Raw genomic sequence first — 7181 nt, 5'->3', positions numbered from 1 at the left:
TGACTCAAAAGGCAGACCCAAGACCTATCTGGAAATACAACTAAATAATGAGAGTAATTTTTCAAAAAGAAAGAAAGAAAATATCATTCGGAAGATCCAAGGGCAGCCAAGGAACTGGGACAACCCATGCTCATTGATTGTTTCTTTTATTCATTCACCTACCACACAACCAGTACTTGATGAACTCCCACCAGGTTCCAGGTAGAATTTAAGTGAAGCACACATGATAATTATAATTTCTGCCCACTCTGAACATACAGCCTGGTGAAGATTTTAGAGAAGTAAACAGGCCATTATCACCTTTCTTAGTAAATGTAGTTGTGTATAAATACAGATGGGTGATGAGAGCACAGAAAAGAAGCTCTGTATCAGTCAGCTATCGGTGCAAAACAAGTCATTTCAAGAGTCATACAACACTAAGTGATTTGCATCCCACTCAGTCAGGGCAGCTCTGCTTCAAGCTGCAGGGCTGCGCCGACCACAGGGCACGTCTTTCATTCCTCGGGGACCAGCAGTTACCCAGAACATGTTTCTCATGCCTTGTATCTATCAGAGGGATTTTAAATTATAAAACGTTAAAGAAACTCAGCTTGTTTTCTTTTTCAAATGCATACACAAAAACAATAAACAAAGCATTGCCAGTGGGGACTGGAGCAGACAAGCTTGCTCCTTCATAACCTATTTACATGTCACTTTTCTGTCCCACATCATCAGCTTAAAGTGCAAAATGAGGTTAAGTCCTCGTTAATATTCTAATTAAATTATCCCGGGAGTATAAATTGATTCAACGTTTTTGGAGGGCAGTTGGACAGTATCTCCCCAAATCTGAAATCTGCTTACATTTGAACTCAAGACTTCAACTTCCAGTAAGCCGTCCCACAGAAACACTTGCATAAATACATAATAAAGATGTAAGTGTTTGTTCAAGTATGATTGTTGCAGCAGTGTGTGGAAAAGAGCAAAAGAAATGGGGCCAACTTGATTGCCAATCAACAGGGGACTGGTTAAACCGAATGAGGTGGGTATCGATGTCCTTGTTTCAGAAAACCCCCAAGGCTATCATCTAGTGAGAATACAGTCATCAAACCACACAGCACATTGACATGTATATTTTAAAATATACTATCTACATCTATTTATACTTAGATATCGATATGTCTATACCTATATCTGCATGTGTCTTTACCTACATATATGTGTATCTTGTGTCCATATAAACCTACCGCTATAGCTGACTATGATATCTGCATCTACATCTGTCTGCAGCTACAGAGACCTTGAATAACGTGAGCTTGACCTGCGCAGGTGCACTTAGCCACAGAGTTTTTTCAATAAATACTGTAAATGTATTTTCTCTTTCTTATGATTTTTTAAATAACCTTTTCTGTAGTTTACTTTCTTTATCTAAGAATGCAGTATATAATACACATAACGTACAAAATATATGTTAATCAACTCTTTATGTTACTGGTAAGACTTCTAGTCAACAGCAGGCGGTTAGTAGTTAAGTTTAGGGGTCAGAAGTTACGTGTGGATTTTCGACATGTGGAGTGTCGAAAGCCCTAATCCCCACGTTGTTCGAGGTTCAAGTGCAGATCTACCGTGTCTGTATCTATATCCATATTCACAGACAGTGGGTTCTTGGTTCTCAAACTTAATCCATTTCGGAAGGCCACTCAAGAAGCAATTTGTTCCAAAACTGAACCATATTCATACTTGCACTTTCTCTCCTTTGTCCGTCACCCGCGAGAGGTGTGACTGATCACACAGGTATCAGCAAGAAAGGGTGTTGGGTTGAGAACTGAAGTTTTGTTCAACAACCAAGAGATTTTTGTCATGAACAACTTGGTCAAGAAACGAATGTTCAAAATGGGAGACATTGGAGAACCGAGGCTTGACTGTAATTGTCTGATAAAGAAAATATTATCAAGAAACGAGGTGGAGTGGAGTTTTCACCTTTGACTCTGAGTGTTTCTGTGTTGTTGGAGTTTTTCACCTACTTGTATATTACTAATGTAATTTTTAAATTCAGAGGATCCTGAGCCCCATCATACACCCAAGGAAGGAAGTCTTTCTTCCTGCCCTAGGGTCTGCCAGCCACAATGGCACCCAGGAATGTCAGCCCTGGCCAGGGTCACAGGAGGGAGAGCAGCAGGGGCATGGGTGCGGACTGTGGAGGAACCTGTACAGCACACACCGCCCTGAGGCCATGGCCACCCTGCAGCCCTGGGGCAGCTCCATCCAAAGGAAGGACAACACCGACCTGTACACAGGAGCAGTATGCCCTACTCCTGAAAGGAACTCAGGTAGGGACACCTTCTGACAGCTGCGGTGTCCCTCAGGCCGCGGGATGTGGTGACGGAACACCTGAGGATGGTCCCTGCAGGAGCTGAGTCAGAGCTGGACCAGAAAGATGCCACATTAACTTGAATGAGCCAAAAACTAAGGACTAGAGAGAAACAAGGGCATCTCAGCCTGGAAAGGTGGTGGCACAGAGCCAGGACCCACAAGGCCTGGGATCACAGCAGCCCCCCTGTTAGAACTTAGACACGACATATGGAGAAGGGCCAGCCGGGACCCCACGGACGAAGGTGACAGTCCACCAGCCAACAAGCTGAGGATGCAATATGGGCAAGAAATGACCTTTCCTGCACACCAGAGGTTTTCATCAGAGGTCTCTCCTTTACACGGTGCGCACACATGCACACACACATGTATGTGTGACTTGTCTTAGAAGCAGACTCCGAGAAGGAAATTCATGTGCAAGTTGCTTACAGGGATTAGTACTTCAACATCTTTTGGAAGGAGTACAATTTAACTCATAACATCCCCCAGCACTTCTAGCCACGCACAGGCCAGCAAGGAGAGCCCTATCCTGGGACAAGGGGGATATGGACAGGACACGACAACATCTCTACAGGCTCTGAGCCTATAATGCACATTCTCCTGGCTACTCTTCCCATGCAGAGTAAATTTGGCTAGGGCTGAAACGGCCATCAATCCCTCAAGCATGACTAAAAGATTAAGAGTCATGCCTCAAAACCAAAAACCAGGTGTTCGATGGAGCCACGACTGTGGCCTGCTCAGCTGTCAAGTGGTAATCCACGCAGCGGAGCCAGCCACATGATGGGAAATGCCTCCTAATGGCCCTTCAAATCATTTCATTAAAAGTTGCAGTGATGTCTATGGCTGAATCCGAGTCGTGCTGGGAAGGCCATTAGGTTAATCAAAATATGAGGACAGCTCACCATCTACTCTTAATTAACAAAATTAGGTCCCACCACTGACTCAGCAGAACGTAGAGCAGGCCAATGACCCCTGGGGCAGCCAGAATGCCCAGGGCACCCTTCTGTCACTGATAGCCAATCAGAACTTAAAGGAGGCCCTCAGTGCTGCAGGAGTATTATTCTCACTGTAAGCAAATTGGAAGAGCTCCAAGACACCAGAATACCTGCCATCCTCTGATATTTACTTATCTGTCTTCCCCATGCGTAAATGTAAGCGACCACCCAACCTAGTTTGCAGAGGACTGAACAGTGTCCTGTGACAATGGAACTTCAGTGCTAAAATCAAGACAGTCCCGGGCATGAGAGCAAAGACTTGGTCTGTTTTGTTCATGGCTACATCCCCAGGGAAACAATGCCTGACACAGAGCAGACCTTAAATGAATATTAATTAAATGAAAACATGAATCAATAAAAATATGAGTGAGACTATCATGAAGAAATGAGTAAATCAGTTTGTTTCTCTCTGCAGCCCCACAAGGTAACTAGTTCGAACAGCCTGGAGTACTTCTTCCGTGTTTTGCTTTATGCACACACACGTGAATGAGTACACACATAATATGGAGGCTTGTTGTCCTCAAAAAAACCCACACAATCATGGCACAGGCATGAACCAGCAATTTGCTTTTTCATTTAACAACATATAGCCCATCTCTTAGATCAATAAATATAAACCTCTCTAGTTCTTTTTAATGGTTCGTGTAATGCCATAATACTGAATGTGCCCCAATTCTATTACTAAGCTATTGGTAAAGCTACGTTTCCAAATATTTCCAGGGCAAACGATGCAACAATAAATATCATTGCATATATATCCTAACATGCTGGCCCTTTTGTGTGTGTCAGGATAGATCTCTAAATGTCAAGGGGACTGTGGTCTTTAATTTAAACAGACAGGGCTGACCTGTGTTAAGACAAAGCAGACAGGTCACTCTAGCCTGTACCAGCAAAACTATCAGGTAAGAAATTCAGTAGCTAAGCATCTCAGATGCCCACTTCCCAGCTCTCTCTCCCAGAGACGGGTATACCTAAGGGATTACTTATTCCCTGAGGATACAAAGGAGAATATGTGGGATTTTCCTGCTTTGGAAAACCCCACAGTCCAAGAAAAGGGAGCAGGAAAGGGAGCTATCATGTGCTGCATCCCTGCTGGATGCCAGATATTGTTCTAGGTCCATCATTTGTTCCACCTCTAAACAATGCTGCAAGAAAGGATAGATTACCTCCGTTCCACAAAAGAGGAACTGTGGGTCTGGGAGTGGCTTGCCTTGGCCAAGGTCAAACAGCTAGTAAGTGATAAACCTGAGATTTAAACTTGGGTCTGGCTAACTCCAAAAATCTCTTTCCACTACACCAGTGGGCTTGACATTGGCTCTGTTGGAATCACCTGGGGAACTCCAAAAACCCACAGATGCTGGTCCCAACCCCAGGGGGCCTGACGTAATTGGCCTAGAGATGGTCCCCTCACCAGGGCTTGAAAAAGCCAAGTAATTCCAACGTGCAGCCAAGATTGAAAACAGCTACAGGACACCAGCAAGTATCCCACCCAAGCATGCATCAAAGTCACCTGGAGAACTTGTAAGAGGCCCATTGCTGACCCAACTGCAGTGTTGGATTCAAGGGGCCTTGGCTGGAGCCCCAGACGTGCATTTTAAAGCAGCTCCCAGTAATGCTGATGCTGCAGGTCTGCGGTCCATGCTTTGCAAACACTGCCCCACACCGTGGACCTGTGAGGTTTCTCTCTACATCCCAGACGGGGACACAAAGAATCATGGAGTAGACCACGTTCATCAAGACAAATGCAGATAGCCACTGGAGGCAGTCCGACAGTCTTGCTTCACAGCTTCTATGAGGTTTTAAAGGCTAAAAGAGTGACCTTTGTTGTTCGTCAGGGCCCAAGCCCAGCCCCATCTGACTTTTTTTTCTGCCTGGCATTTGTCATGTACTTAAGGGGCCTGCCTTTAATTAAAGAAAGCCCTAGGGCGGGTTCCTCCATTAATCCCTTTATAAACACATACATACTAACCAAAAGGAGTGATAAAAGGGAACACACTAAACCTCCAGGATGACAGCCACCTGCAACATGGGCTGCATTTTCATTTTATTCCGTCTCCGGGAAAAGGGGCTGCTCCTCCCGAGCTCCTGGTTGCTGCTAGCTAGCTCCTGGAAGCTCATCCCGTGCCTTCCTCTGAAAAAAAACGCCTAGATTCAATGGGCAGAAAAGACACTTGGAGGTCATCTGGGCCATCTCCCTGAATCTCCCATCTCCTGGCAGGGCGCCGCAGTCACGACTTCCAGACTGCAGACACCCAAAGGAAAGTGGTCCCTCAGCTCCACCTGCTGGCTAAATCAGGAATGGCTGAGAAGCCCGTGCTGCCAGAATCACATAATTTCCAAGATCTCTGTCCCCCAGGTGTGACAGTTCTCCCTGCTTCCTTCTGTAAGATGTAAATTCCCCTGAAAGGGACTTCAGTTCTTTCCAGAGCTACCTTGAGTACCTGCAATATGCCTACCCATTCAGATGTATGTTCCTACCTAATTTCCACAATTGTATCTCTGACAGATACATAGACATTCAGTATCTCAGTAATTCCAAAGCCTAAAATACTTAACTCTGTTTCTTTCCAGAAAAAGTGTGCCAATCTCACTTATCAGGGAAAAAAGGATTTAAGAGAACTGGCTTTAGGTGAGTACCTACTAATGTCAATTTCTGTGCGAGGCACTCTACACACATGATCTCTTTAATCTCCACAACAACCCTAATAGGCTGGCCTTCTTGCCCACTTGGTACAGGTGAGGAAACTGAGGCTCAGAGAGGTCAATCAACTTACCCAAGACCACACAGCTAAGAGGTGGCAGAGCTGGGTTCACACTCAGGTCTCTCTGACTTTAAAACTCACATTTATTCTATTCCCGTAGGTTGCTTCTCACCCCCCAATCTAAGCATCTATTCCCACTTCATAGATGAGAAATCTGTGGCTCCTACAGATTATATGACTTGCCCTCAAAAGGCTCTCAGCTAGTCAGTGGTGGAGGAGAGACTTGAACCCTGGCATCTGACTGCAAATCCAGTGTTCCATCCTAGACTGAGTCCTCTAACATCAGTTCATCAGATGAATTCTCTATAATACTAAAATGCTTGACCATAATAGTAAACTCCAAGAGGGAAGTGTCAGATTTAATGTTTTTCTGGGGGGGTTCCTCCTGGCAGCCCCAGAGTGGCGGCTCTTCTACAACAAGGGTATAGCAAACCCTCCAGTGCAGTGGCTTGTAAATTCTCTTATACAGAAAGCACCAAGGACTGACAGGGGTCAGGTGAGAAAAAAAATGTCGGAATAGTGGAGCCAGGCAGCATTTCCCATTCCTTCAGTCAACTGGAACAATGCTGCCTTTCTGTTTTATATATCAACCTGTCAGATAAGGTTTCATTTGGAAAACACAGCAGTGTGGTTAAGGAAGTAAAGCTCGGAAACAACCACAGGGATGAGTGCTAAGTCACTGGGAGCTGGCCCCAAGGTCCTGAGGCACCCTGGGAGTGTGCATTAGTCTGCTAGGGACTAGGGGGCTCCAACAGCAGAAATATATCCTTATGGTTCCGGAGGCTGGAAGACGGAGACCAAGGTGTTGGCGTGTTGACTTCCTCTGAGGCTTCTCTCCTTGGCTTGTAGACGACCATCTTCATGTTTACATGGTGTTCTCCCTCTAGGTGTATCTATGTCCAAATTTTCTCCTTTCATAAGGACACCAGTCATGTTGGCTTAGGGCCCACACCAATGACCTCATCTTAATCTAATCACCTCTTGAAAGACCCCCATCTCAAATACAGTCATATTCTGAGGTACTAAGGGTTAGGACTCCCACATATAAATGGAAGAGGTGTGACAGTTTAGCCCATAA

The sequence above is a fragment of the Desmodus rotundus genome, chromosome 1 (genome assembly GCF_022682495.2).
Source record: "Desmodus rotundus isolate HL8 chromosome 1, HLdesRot8A.1, whole genome shotgun sequence".
Lineage (NCBI taxonomy): Eukaryota > Metazoa > Chordata > Mammalia > Chiroptera > Phyllostomidae > Desmodus > Desmodus rotundus.
Note: the sequence above shows the minus strand (reverse complement) of the source record.